The 12546-nt window shown below is 53.8% G+C and overlaps 1 protein-coding gene across 1 annotated transcript in view; it reads left to right on the top strand.

The window, feature by feature from the left end:
• Window positions 1–412: 412 nt before the first annotated feature.
• ST8SIA5 (ST8 alpha-N-acetyl-neuraminide alpha-2,8-sialyltransferase 5) overlaps window positions 413–12546 on the top strand; it is a 33323-nt gene continuing 21189 nt past the window's right edge. The window contains exon 1 of the mRNA XM_061567910.1: window positions 413–2685. The gene's annotated coding sequence lies outside the window, so the exon portion shown is untranslated. The remainder of the gene's footprint in view (window positions 2686–12546) is intronic.

Here is a 12546-nt window from a genome sequence, read left to right as displayed (position 1 = left end):
GAGTGACAGTTGGTGAGGAGAGAGAGACAGTTGGTGAGGAGAGAGAGACGTGTGTGAGGAGAGAAACAGTTGGTGAGGAGAGAGTGACAGTTGGTGAGGAGAGAGAGTGACAGTTGGTGAGGAGAGAGAGGACAGTTGGTGAGGAGAGAGAGACAGTTGTGAGAGAGGAGAGAGAGACCGTTGGTGAGGAGAGGAGAAACAGTGGTTGAGGAGAGAGGAGAGGAGAGAGTGACAGTTGGTGAGGAAAGAGTGACAGTTGGTGAGGAGAGAGAGTGACAGTTGGTGGAGGAGGAGACAGTTGGTGAGGAGAGAGTGACAGTTGGTGAGGAGAGAGACAGTTGGTGAGGAGAGAGGACAGTTGGTGAGGAGAGAGTCAGTTGGTGAGGGAGAGAGTTTGGTGAGGAGAGAGTGATAGTTGGTGAGGAAAGAGTGACAGTTGGTGAGGAGAGAGTGATAGTTAGTGAGGAGAGTGACAGTTGGTGAGGAGAGAGTGACAGTTGGTGAGGAAAGAGTGACAGTTGGTGAGGAGAGAGAGTGACAGTTGGTGAGGAGAGAGACAGTTGGTGAGGAGAGAGTGACAGTTGGTGAGGAGAGAGACAGTTGGTGAGGAGAGAGTGACAGTTGGTGAGGAGAGAGTCAGTTGGTGAGGAGAGAGTGACAGTTGGTGAGGAGAGAGTGATAGTTGGTGAGGAAAGAGTGACAGTTGGTGAGGAGAGAGTGATAGTTAGTGAGGAGAGTGACAGTTGGTGAGGAGAGAGTGACAGTTGGTGAGGAAAGAGTGACAGTTGGTGAGGAGAGACAGTTGGTGAGGAGAGAGAGTGACAGTTGGTGAGGAGACATTTGGTGAGGAGAGAGAGACAGTTGGTGGGGAGAAAGTGACAGTTGGTGAGGAGAGAGTTGGTGAGGAGAGAGTGACAGTTGGTGAGGAGAGTGACAGTTGGTGAGGAGAAAGTGACAGTTGGTGAGGAGATAGTGACGGTTGGTGAGGAGATAGTGACAGTTGGTGAGGAGAGAGTTGGTGAGGAGAGAGTTGGTGAGGAGAGAGTGACAGTTGGTGAGGAGAGAGAGAGACAGTTGGTGAGGAGAGAGAGACAGTTGGTGAGGAGAAAGTGACAGTTGGTGAGGAGAGAGAGACAGTTGGTGAGGAGAGAGAGAGACAGTTGGTGAGGAGAGTGACAGTTGGTGAGGAGAGAGAGTGACAGTTGGTGAGGAGAGAGTGACAGTTGGTGAGGAGAGAGAGACAGTTGGTGAGGAGAGAGAGACAGTTGGTGAGGAGAAAGTGACAGTTGGTGAGGAGAGAGAGACCGTTGGTGAGGAGAGAGAGACAGTTGGTGAGGAGAGAGAGTGACAGTTGGTGAGGAGAGAGAGTGACAGTTGGTGAGGAGAGAGAGACAGTTGGTGAGGAGAGAGAGACCGTTGGTGAGGAGAGAAACAGTTGGTGAGGAGAGAGTGACAGTTGGTGAGGAAAGAGTGACAGTTGGTGAGGAGAGAGACAGTTGGTGAGGAGAGAGTGACAGTTGGTGAGGAGAGAGACAGTTGGTGAGGAGAGAGTGACAGTTGGTGAGGAGAGAGTCAGTTGGTGAGGAGAGAGTGACAGTTGGTGAGGAGAGAGTGATAGTTGGTGAGGAAAGAGTGACAGTTGGTGAGGAGAGAGTGATAGTTAGTGAGGAGAGTGACAGTTGGTGAGGAGAGAGTGACAGTTGGTGAGGAAAGAGTGACAGTTGGTGAGGAGAGAGAGTGACAGTTGGTGAGGAGAGAGACAGTTGGTGAGGAGAGAGTGACAGTTGGTGAGGAGAGAGTCAGTTGGTGAGGAGAGAGTGACAGTTGGTGAGGAGAGAGTGATAGTTGGTGAGGAAAGAGTGACAGTTGGTGAGGAGAGAGTGATAGTTAGTGAGGAGAGTGACAGTTGGTGAGGAGAGAGTGACAGTTGGTGAGGAAAGAGTGACAGTTGGTGAGGAGAGACAGTTGGTGAGGAGAGAGAGTGACAGTTGGTGAGGAGACATTTGGTGAGGAGAGAGAGACAGTTGGTGGGGAGAGAGTGACAGTTGGTGAGGAGAGAGTTGGTGAGGAGAGAGAGACAGTTGGTGAGGAGAGTGACAGTTGGTGAGGAGATAGTGACGGTTGGTGAGGAGAGAGTTGGTGAGGAGAGAGTGACAGTTGGTGAGGAGAGTGACAGTTGGTGAGGAGAAAGTGACAGTTGGTGAGGAGAGAGTTGATGAGGAGAGAGTTGGTGAGGAGAGAGTTGGTGAGGAGAGAGTGACAGTTGGTGAGGAGAGACAGTTGGTGAGGAGAGATAGTGACAGTTGGTGAGGAGAGAGTTGGTGAGGAGAGAGTTGGTGAGGAGAGAGTGACAGTTGGTGAGGAGAGAGAGAGAGAGAGACGCTGGAGCAGGGTGAGCGGTGGGTGAGTGGTCAGGCGAGCGGCGGCGTGAGGCAGCGGCGGTCAGTGGTGAGTGCCAGGCGCGGTGAATGGTGAGGAAGGAGGACAGCAGGGAAAGGAGACAGTGGTGAGGAGTGGGGTGAGTGGTGAGGAGTGGGGTGAGCGGTGGGGTGAGGAGTGGGGTGAGTGGTGAGCAGTGGGGTGAGCAGTGGGGTGAGGAGTCGCGGCGGCTCGTAGGCCACATGGAGCCTCGGCCCTGGGGTCGCGGCTCCACAACGCGACCCGCGTGAAGCCGATTACAGTGAGGTGAGAGCTAAACTCACCCTCACCAGTGTGTACCCTCACCAGTGTGTACCCTCACCAGTGTGTGTGTACCCTCACCAGTGTTTACCCTCACCAGTGTGTGTGTACCCTCACCAGTGTTTACCCTCACCAGTGTGTGTACCCTCACCTGTGTCTGTGTACCCTCACCAGTGTGTGTGTATACTCACCAGTGTGTGTATACACTCACCTGTGTGTGTGTACCCTCACCAGTGTGTGTGTACCCTCACCAATGTATGTACCCTCACCTGTGTGTGTGTACCCTCACCAGTGTGTGTGTACCCTCACCAGTGTGTGTGTACCCTCACCTGTGTGTGTGTACCCTCACCAGTGTGTGTGTACCCTCACCAGTGTGTGTGTACCCTCACCAGTGTGTGTGTACCCTCACCAGTGTGTGTGTACCCTCACCAGTGTGTACCCTCACCAGTGTTTACCCTCACCAGTATGTGTGTACCCTCACCAGTGTGTGTGTACCCTCACCAGTGTGTGTGTACCCTCACCAGTGTGTGTGTATACACTCACCTGTGTGTGTGTACCCTCACCAGTGTGTGTGTACACTCACCTGTGTGTGTGTACCCTCACCAGTGTGTGTGTACCCTCACCAATGTATGTACCCTCACCTGTGTGTGTGTACCCTCACCAGTGTGTGTACCCTCACCAGTGTGTGTGTACCCTCACCAGTGTGTGTGTACCCTCACCAATGTATGTACCCTCACCAGTGTGTGTGTACCCTCACCAGTGTTTACCCTCACCAGTGTGTGTACCCTCACCTGTGTCTGTGTACCCTCACCAGTGTGTGTGTATACTCACCAGTGTGTATACACTCACCTGTGTGTGTGTACCCTCACCAGTGTGTGTGTACCCTCACCAATGTATGTACCCTCACCTGTGTGTGTGTACCCTCACCAGTGTGTGTGTACCCTCACCAGTGTGTGTGTACCCTCACCTGTGTGTGTGTACCCTCACCAGTGTGTGTGTACCCTCACCAGTGTGTGTGTACCCTCACCAGTGTGTACCCTCACCAGTGTTTACCCTCACCAGTGTGTGTGTACCCTCACCAGTGTGTGTGTACCCTCACCAGTGTGTGTGTACCCTCACCAGTGTGTGTGTATACACTCACCTGTGTGTGTGTACCCTCACCAGTGTGTGTGTACCCTCACCAATGTATGTACCCTCACCTGTGTGTGTACCCTCACCAGTGTGTGTACCCTCACCAGTGTGTGTACCCTCACCAGTGTGTGTACCCTCACCAGTGTGTGTGTACCCTCACCAATGTATGTACCCTCACCTGTGTGTGTGTACCCTCACCAGTGTGTGTACCCTCACCAGTGTGTGTGTACCCTCACCAGTGTGTGTGTACCCTCACCAATGTATGTACCCTCACCAGTGTGTGTGTACCCTCACCAGTGTGTGTGTACCCTCACCTGTGTGTGTGTACCCTCACCAGTGTGTGTGTACCCTCACCAGTGTGTGTGTACCCTCACCAGTGTGTACCCTCACCAGTGTTTACCCTCACCAGTGTGTGTGTACCCTCACCAGTGTGTGTGTACCCTCACCAGTGTGTGTGTACCCTCACCAGTGTGTGTGTATACACTCACCTGTGTGTGTGTACCCTCACCAGTGTGTGTGTACACTCACCTGTGTGTGTGTACCCTCACCAGTGTGTGTGTATACACACCTGTGTGTGTGTACCCTCACCAGTGTGTGTGTATACACTCACCTGTGTGTGTGTACCCTCACCAGTGTGCGTGTACCCTCACCAGTGTGCGTGTACCCTCACCAGTGTGTGTGTGTACCCTCACCAGTGTGTGTGTACCCTCACCAGTGTGTGTGTATCCTCACCAGTGTGTGTGTGTACCCTCACCAGTGTGCGTGTACCCTCACCAGTGTGCGTGTACCCTCACCAGTGTGTGTGTACACTCACCAGTGTGTGTGTACCCTCACCAGTGTGTGTGTACACTCACCAGTGTGTGTGTACCCTCACCAGTGTGTGTGTACCCTCACCAGTGTGTACCCTCACCAGTGTGTGTGTACCCTCACCAGTGTGTGTGTACCCTCACCAGTGTGTGTGTACCCTCACCAATGTGTGTGTACCCTCACCAGTGTGTGTGTACCCTCACCAGTGTGTACCTTCACCAATGTGTGTGTACCCTCACCAGTGTGTACCCTCACCTGTGTGTGTGTACCCTCACCTGTGTGTGTGTACCCTCACCAGTGTGTGTGTACCCTCACCAGTGTGTACCCTGACCAGTGTGTGTGTACCCTCACCTGTGTGTGTGTACCCTCACCAGTGTGTGTACCCTCACCTGTGTGTGTGTACCCTCACCAGTGTGTGTGTACCCTCAACAGTATGTGTACCCTCACCAGTGTGTGTGTACCCTCACCAGTGTGTGTACCCTCACCAATGTGTGTGTACCCTCACCAGTGTGTGTACCCTCACCAATGTGTGTGTACCCTCACCAGTGTGTGTACCCTCACCAGTGTGTGTGTACCCTCACCAGTGTGTGTGTGTACCCTCACCAGTGTGTGAACCCTCACCAGTGTGTGTGTACCCTCACCAGTGTGTGTGTACCCTCACCAGTGTGTGTGTACCCTCACCAGTGTGTGTACCCTCACCAGTGTGTGTGTACCCTCACCAGTGTATGTGTACCCTCACCAGTGTGTACCCTCACCAGTGTGTGTGTACCCTCACCAGTGTGTGTGTGTACCTTCACCTGTGTATGTGTACCCTCACCAGTGTGTGTGTGTACCCTCACCATGTGTGTGTGCCCTCACCTGTGTGTGTGTACCCTCACCAGTGTGTGTGTGCCCTCACCTGTGTGTGTGTATCCTCACCAGTGTGTGTGTACCCTCACCTGTGTGTGTGTATCCTCACCAGTGTGTGTACCCTCACCAGTGTGTGTGTACCCTCACCAGTGTGTGTGTACCCTCACCAGTGTGTGTGTACCCTCACCTGTGTGTGTGTACCCTCACCCGTGTGTGTGTACCCTCACCAGTGTGTGTGTACCCTCACCAGTGTGTGTGTGTACCCTCACCAGTGTGTGTGTACCCTCACCAATGTGTGTGTATCCTCACCAGTGTGTGTGTGCCCTCACCTGTGTGTGTGTACCCTCACCAGTGTGTGTGTATCCTCACCAGTGTGTGTGTGCCCTCACCTGTGTGTGTGTACCCTCACCAGTGTGTGTGGTACCCTCACCAATGTGTGTGTATCCTCACCAGTGTGTGTGTACCCTCACCTGTGTGTGTGTACCCTCACCAGTGTGTGTGTATCCTCACCTGTGTGTGTGTACCCTCACCAGTGTGTGTGTACCCTCACCAGTGTGTGTACCCTCACCAGTGTGTGTGTACCCTCACCAGTGTGTGTGTGCCCTCACCAGTGTGTGTGTGTACCCTCACCAGTGTGTGTGTACCCTCACCTGTGTGTGTGTGCCCTCACCAGTGTGTGTGTACCCTCACCAGTGTGTGTGTATCCTCACCAGTGTGTGTGTACCCTCACCAGTGTGTGTGTACCCTCACCTGTGTGTGTGTACCCTCACCAATGTATGTACCCTCACCTGTGTGTGTGTACCCTCACCAGTGTGTGTACCCTCACCAGTGTGTGTGTACCCTCACCAGTGTGTGTGTACCCTCACCAATGTATGTACCCTCACCAGTGTGTGTGTACCCTCACCAGTGTTTACCCTCACCAGTGTGTGTACCCTCACCTGTGTCTGTGTACCCTCACCAGTGTGTGTATACTCACCAGTGTGTGTATACACTCACCTGTGTGTGTGTACCCTCACCAGTGTGTGTGTACCCTCACCAATGTATGTACCCTCACCTGTGTGTGTGTACCCTCACCAGTGTGTGTGTACCCTCACCAGTGTGTGTGTACCCTCACCTGTGTGTGTGTACCCTCACCAGTGTGTGTGTACCCTCACCAGTGTGTGTGTACCCTCACCAGTGTGTACCCTCACCAGTGTTTACCCTCACCAGTGTGTGTGTACCCTCACCAGTGTGTGTGTACCCTCACCAGTGTGTGTGTACCCTCACCAGTGTGTGTGTATACACTCACCTGTGTGTGTGTACCCTCACCAGTGTGTGTGTACACTCACCTGTGTGTGTGTACCCTCACCAGTGTGTGTGTACCCTCTCCAATGTATGTACCCTCACCTGTGTGTGTGTACCCTCACCAGTGTGTGTACCCTCACCAGTGTGTGTGTACCCTCACCAGTGTGTGTGTACCCTCACCAATGTATGTACCCTCACCTGTGTGTGTGTACCCTCACCAGTGTGTGTACCCTCACCAGTGTGTGTGTACCCTCACCAGTGTGTGTGTACCCTCACCAATGTATGTACCCTCACCAGTGTGTGTGTACCCTCACCAGTGTGTGTGTACCCTCACCTGTGTGTGTGTACCCTCACCAGTGTGTGTGTACCCTCACCAGTGTGTGTGTACCCTCACCAGTGTGTACCCTCACCAGTGTTTACCCTCACCAGTGTGTGTGTACCCTCACCAGTGTGTGTGTACCCTCACCAGTGTGTGTGTACCCTCACCAGTGTGTGTATACACTCACCTGTGTGTGTGTACCCTCACCAGTGTGTGTGTACACTCACCTGTGTGTGTTACCCTCACCAGTGTGTGTGTATACACACCTGTGTGTGTGTACCCTCACCAGTGTGTGTGTATACACTCACCTGTGTGTGTGTACCCTCACCAGTGTGCGTGTACCCTCACCAGTGTGCGTGTACCCTCACCAGTGTGTGTGTGTACCCTCACCAGTGTGTGTGTACCTCACCAGTGTGTGTGTATCCTCACCAGTGTGTGTGTGTACCCTCACCAGTGTGCGTGTACCCTCACCAGTGTGCGTGTACCCTCACCAGTGTGTGTGTACACTCACCAGTGTGTGTGTACCCTCACCAGTGTGTGTGTACACTCACCAGTGTGTGTGTACCCTCACCAGTGTGTGTGTACCCTCACCAGTGTGTACCCTCACCAGTGTGTGTGTACCCTCACCAGTGTGTGTGTACCCTCACCAGTGTGTGTGTACCCTCACCAATGTGTGTGTACCCTCACCAGTGTGTGTGTACCCTCACCAGTGTGTACCCTCACCAATGTGTGTGTACCCTCACCAGTGTGTACCCTCACCTGTGTGTGTGTACCCTCACCTGTGTGTGTGTACCCTCACCAGTGTGTGTGTACCCTCACCAGTGTGTACCCTGACCAGTGTGTGTGTACCCTCACCTGTGTGTGTGTACCCTCACCAGTGTGTGTACCCTCACCTGTGTGTGTGTACCCTCACCAGTGTGTGTGTACCCTCAACAGTATGTGTACCCTCACCAGTGTGTGTGTACCCTCACCAGTGTGTGTACCCTCACCAATGTGTGTGTACCCTCACCAGTGTGTGTACCCTCACCAGTGTGTGTGTACCCTCACCAGTGTGTGTGTACCCTCACCAGTGTGTGTACCCTCACCAGTGTGTGTGTACCCTCACCAGTGTGTGTACCCTCACCAGTGTGTGTGTACCCTCACCAGTGTGTGTGTGTACCCTCACCTGTGTGTGTGTACCCTCACCAATGTGTGTACCCTCACCTGTGTGTGTGTACCCTCACCAGTGTGTGTGTACCCTCACCAGTGTGTGTGTGTACCCTCACCAGTGTGTGAACCCTCACCAGTGTGTGTGTACCCTCACCAGTGTGTGTGTACCCTCACCAGTGTGTGTGTACCCTCACCAGTGTGTGTGTACCCTCACCAGTGTGTGTACCCTCACCAGTGTGTGTGTACCCTCACCAGTGTATGTGTACCCTCACCAGTGTGTACCCTCACCAGTGTGTGTGCACCCTCACCAGTGTGTGTGTGTACCCTCACCTGTGTATGTGTACCCTCACCAGTGTGTGTGTGTACCCTCACCAATGTGTGTGTGCCCTCACCTGTGTGTGTGTACCCTCACCAGTGTGTGTGTGCCCTCACCTGTGTGTGTGTATCCTCACCAGTGTGTGTGTACCCTCACCTGTGTGTGTGTATCCTCACCAGTGTGTGTACCCTCACCAGTGTGTGTGTACCCTCACCAGTGTGTACCCTCACCAGTGTGTGTGTACCCTCACCTGTGTGTGTGTACCCTCACCCGTGTGTGTGTACCCTCACCAGTGTGTGTGTACCCTCACCAGTGTGTGTGTGTACCCTCACCAGTGTGTGTGTACCCTCACCAATGTGTGTGTATCCTCACCAGTGTGTGTGTGCCCTCACCTGTGTGTGTGTACCCTCACCAGTGTGTGTGTATCCTCACCAGTGTGTGTGTGCCCTCACCTGTGTGTGTGTACCCTCACCAGTGTGTGTGTACCCTCACCAATGTGTGTGTATCCTCACCAGTGTGTGTGTACCCTCACCTGTGTGTGTGTACCCTCACCAGTGTGTGTGTATCCTCACCTGTGTTTGTGTACCCTCACCAGTGTGTGTGTACCCTCACCAGTGTGTGTACCCTCACCAGTGTGTGTGTACCCTCACCAGTGTGTGTGTGCCCTCACCAGTGTGTGTGTGTACCCTCACCAGTGTGTGTGTACCCTCACCTGTGTGTGTGTGCCCTCACCAGTGTGTGTGTACCCTCACCAGTGTGTGTGTATCCTCACCAGTGTGTGTGTACCCTCACCAGTGTGTGTGTACCCTCACCAGTGTGTGTGTATCCTCACCAGTGTGTGTGTACCCTCACCAGTGTGTGTGTACCCTCACCAGTGTGTGTGTATCCTCACCAGTGTGTGTGTACCCTCACCAGTGTGTGTGTACCCTCACCAGTGTGTGTGTACCCTCACCAGTGTGTGTGTATCCTCACCAGTGTGCGTGTACCCTCACCAGTGTGTGTGTACCCTCACCAGTGTGTGTGTATCCTCACCAGTGTGTGTGTACCCTCACCAGTGTATGTGTACCCTCACCAGTTTGTGTGCACACTCACTTGTGTGTGTACCCTCACCAGTGTGTGTGTGTACCCTCACCAGTGTGTGTGTACCCTCACCAGTGTGTGTGTATACACTCACCTGTGTGTGTGTACCCTCACCAGTGTGTGTGTACACTCACCTGTGTGTGTGTACCCTCACCAGTGTGTGTGTATACACACCTGTGTGTGTGTACCCTCACCAGTGTGTGTGTATACACTCACCTGTGTGTGTGTACCCTCACCAGTGTGCGTGTACCCTCACCAGTGTGCGTGTACCCTCACCAGTGTGTGTGTGTACCCTCACCAGTGTGTGTGTACCCTCACCAGTGTGTGTGTATCCTCACCAGTGTGTGTGTGTACCCTCACCAGTGTGCGTGTACCCTCACCAGTGTGCGTGTACCCTCACCTGTTGTACACTCACCAGTGTGTGTGTACCCTCACCAGTGTGTGTGTACCCTCACCAGTGTGTGTGTACCCTCACCAGTGTGTGTGTACCCTCACCAGTGTGTACCCTCACCAGTGTGTGTGTACCCTCACCAGTGTGTGTGTACCCTCACCAGTGTGTGTGTACCCTCACCAATGTGTGTGTACCCTCACCAGTGTGTGTGTACCCTCACCAGTGTGTACCCTCACCAATGTGTGTGTACCTCACCAGTGTGTACCCTCACCTGTGTGTGTGTACCCTCACCTGTGTGTGTGTACCCTCACCAGTGTGTGTGTACCCTCACCAGTGTGTACCCTGACCAGTGTGTGTGTACCCTCACCTGTGTGTGTGTACCCTCACCAGTGTGTGTACCCTCACCTGTGTGTGTGTACCCTCACCAGTGTGTGTGTACCCTCAACAGTATGTGTACCCTCACCAGTGTGTGTGTACCCTCACCAGTGTGTGTACCCTCACCAATGTGTGTGTACCCTCACCAGTGTGTGTACCCTCACCAGTGTGTGTGTACCCTCACCAGTGTGTGTGTACCCTCACCAGTGTGTGTACCCTCACCAGTGTGTGTGTACCCTCACCAGTGTGTGTACCCTCACCAGTGTGTGTGTACCCTCACCAGTGTGTGTGTGTACCCTCACCTGTGTGTGTGTACCCTCACCAATGTGTGTACCCTCACCTGTGTGTGTGTACCCTCACCAGTGTGTGTGTACCCTCACCAGTGTGTGTGTGTACCCTCACCAGTGTGTGAACCCTCACCAGTGTGTGTGTACCCTCACCAGTGTGTGTGTACCCTCACCAGTGTGTGTGTACCCTCACCAGTGTGTGTGTACCCTCACCAGTGTGTGTACCCTCACCAGTGTGTGTGTACCCTCACCAGTGTATGTGTACCCTCACCAGTGTGTACCCTCACCAGTGTGTGTGTACCCTCACCAGTGTGTGTGTGTACCCTCACCTGTGTATGTGTACCCTCACCAGTGTGTGTGTGTACCCTCACCAATGTGTGTGTGCCCTCACCTGTGTGTGTGTACCCTCACCAGTGTGTGTGTGCCCTCACCTGTGTGTGTGTATCCTCACCAGTGTGTGTGTACCCTCACCTGTGTGTGTGTATCCTCACCAGTGTGTGTACCCTCACCAGTGTGTGTGTACCCTCACCAGTGTGTGTGTACCCTCACCAGTGTGTGTGTACCCTCACCTGTGTGTGTGTACCCTCACCCGTGTGTGTGTACCCTCACCAGTGTGTGTGTACCCTCACCAGTGTGTGTGTGTACCCTCACCAGTGTGTGTGTACCCTCACCAATGTGTGTGTATCCTCACCAGTGTGTGTGTGCCCTCACCTGTGTGTGTGTACCCTCACCAGTGTGTGTGTATCCTCACCAGTGTGTGTGTGCCCTCACCTGTGTGTGTGTACCCTCACCAGTGTGTGTGTACCCTCACCAATGTGTGTGTATCCTCACCAGTGTGTGTGTACCCTCACCTGTGTGTGGTACCCTCACCAGTGTGTGTGTATCCTCACCTGTGTTTGTGTACCCTCACCAGTGTGTGTGTACCCTCACCAGTGTGTGTACCCTCACCAGTGTGTGTGTACCCTCACCAGTGTGTGTGTGCCCTCACCAGTGTGTGTGTGTACCCTCACCAGTGTGTGTGTACCCTCACCTGTGTGTGTGTGCCCTCACCAGTGTGTGTGTACCCTCACCAGTGTGTGTGTATCCTCACCAGTGTGTGTGTACCCTCACCAGTGTGTGTGTACCCTCACCAGTGTGTGTGTATCCTCACCAGTGTGTGTGTACCCTCACCAGTGTGTGTGTACCCTCACCAGTGTGTGTGTATCCTCACCAGTGTGTGTGTACCCTCACCAGTGTGTGTGTACCCTCACCAGTGTGTGTGTACCCTCACCAGTGTGTGTGTATCCTCACCAGTGTGCGTGTACCCTCACCAGTGTGTGTGTACCCTCACCAGTGTGTGTGTATCCTCACCAGTGTGTGTGTACCCTCACCAGTGTATGTGTACCCTCACCAGTTTGTGTGCACACTCACTTGTGTGTGTACCCTCACCAGTGTGTGTGTGTACCCTCACCAGTGTGTGTGTATCCTCACCAGTGTGTGTGTACCCTCACCAGTGTGTGTGTATCCTCACCAGTGTGTGTAGCCTCACCAGTGTGTGTGTACCCTCACCAGTGTGTGTGTACCCTCACCAGTGTGTGTGTATCCTCACCAGTGTGTGTGTGCCCTCACCTGTGTGTGTGTACCCTCACCAGTGTGTGTGTGCCCTCACCTGTGTGTGTGTACCCTCACCAGTGTGTGTGTACCCTCACCAGTGTGTGTGTGTACCCTCACCAGTGTGTGTGTGCCCTCACCTGTGTGTGTGTACCCTCACCCGTGTGTGTGTACCCTCACCCGTGTGTGTGTGCCCTCACCCGTGTGTGTGTGCCCTCACCCGTGTGTGTGTACCCTCACCAGTGTGTGTGTACCCTCACCAGTGTGTGTGTACCCTCACCAGTGTGCG

The sequence above is a fragment of the Lethenteron reissneri genome, chromosome 1, assembly GCF_015708825.2.
Source record: "Lethenteron reissneri isolate LAM-NWPU_2019-01 chromosome 1, ASM1570882v1, whole genome shotgun sequence".
Lineage (NCBI taxonomy): Eukaryota > Metazoa > Chordata > Hyperoartia > Petromyzontiformes > Petromyzontidae > Lethenteron > Lethenteron reissneri.
Note: the sequence above shows the minus strand (reverse complement) of the source record. Positions and strands in the feature narration are given on the sequence as shown.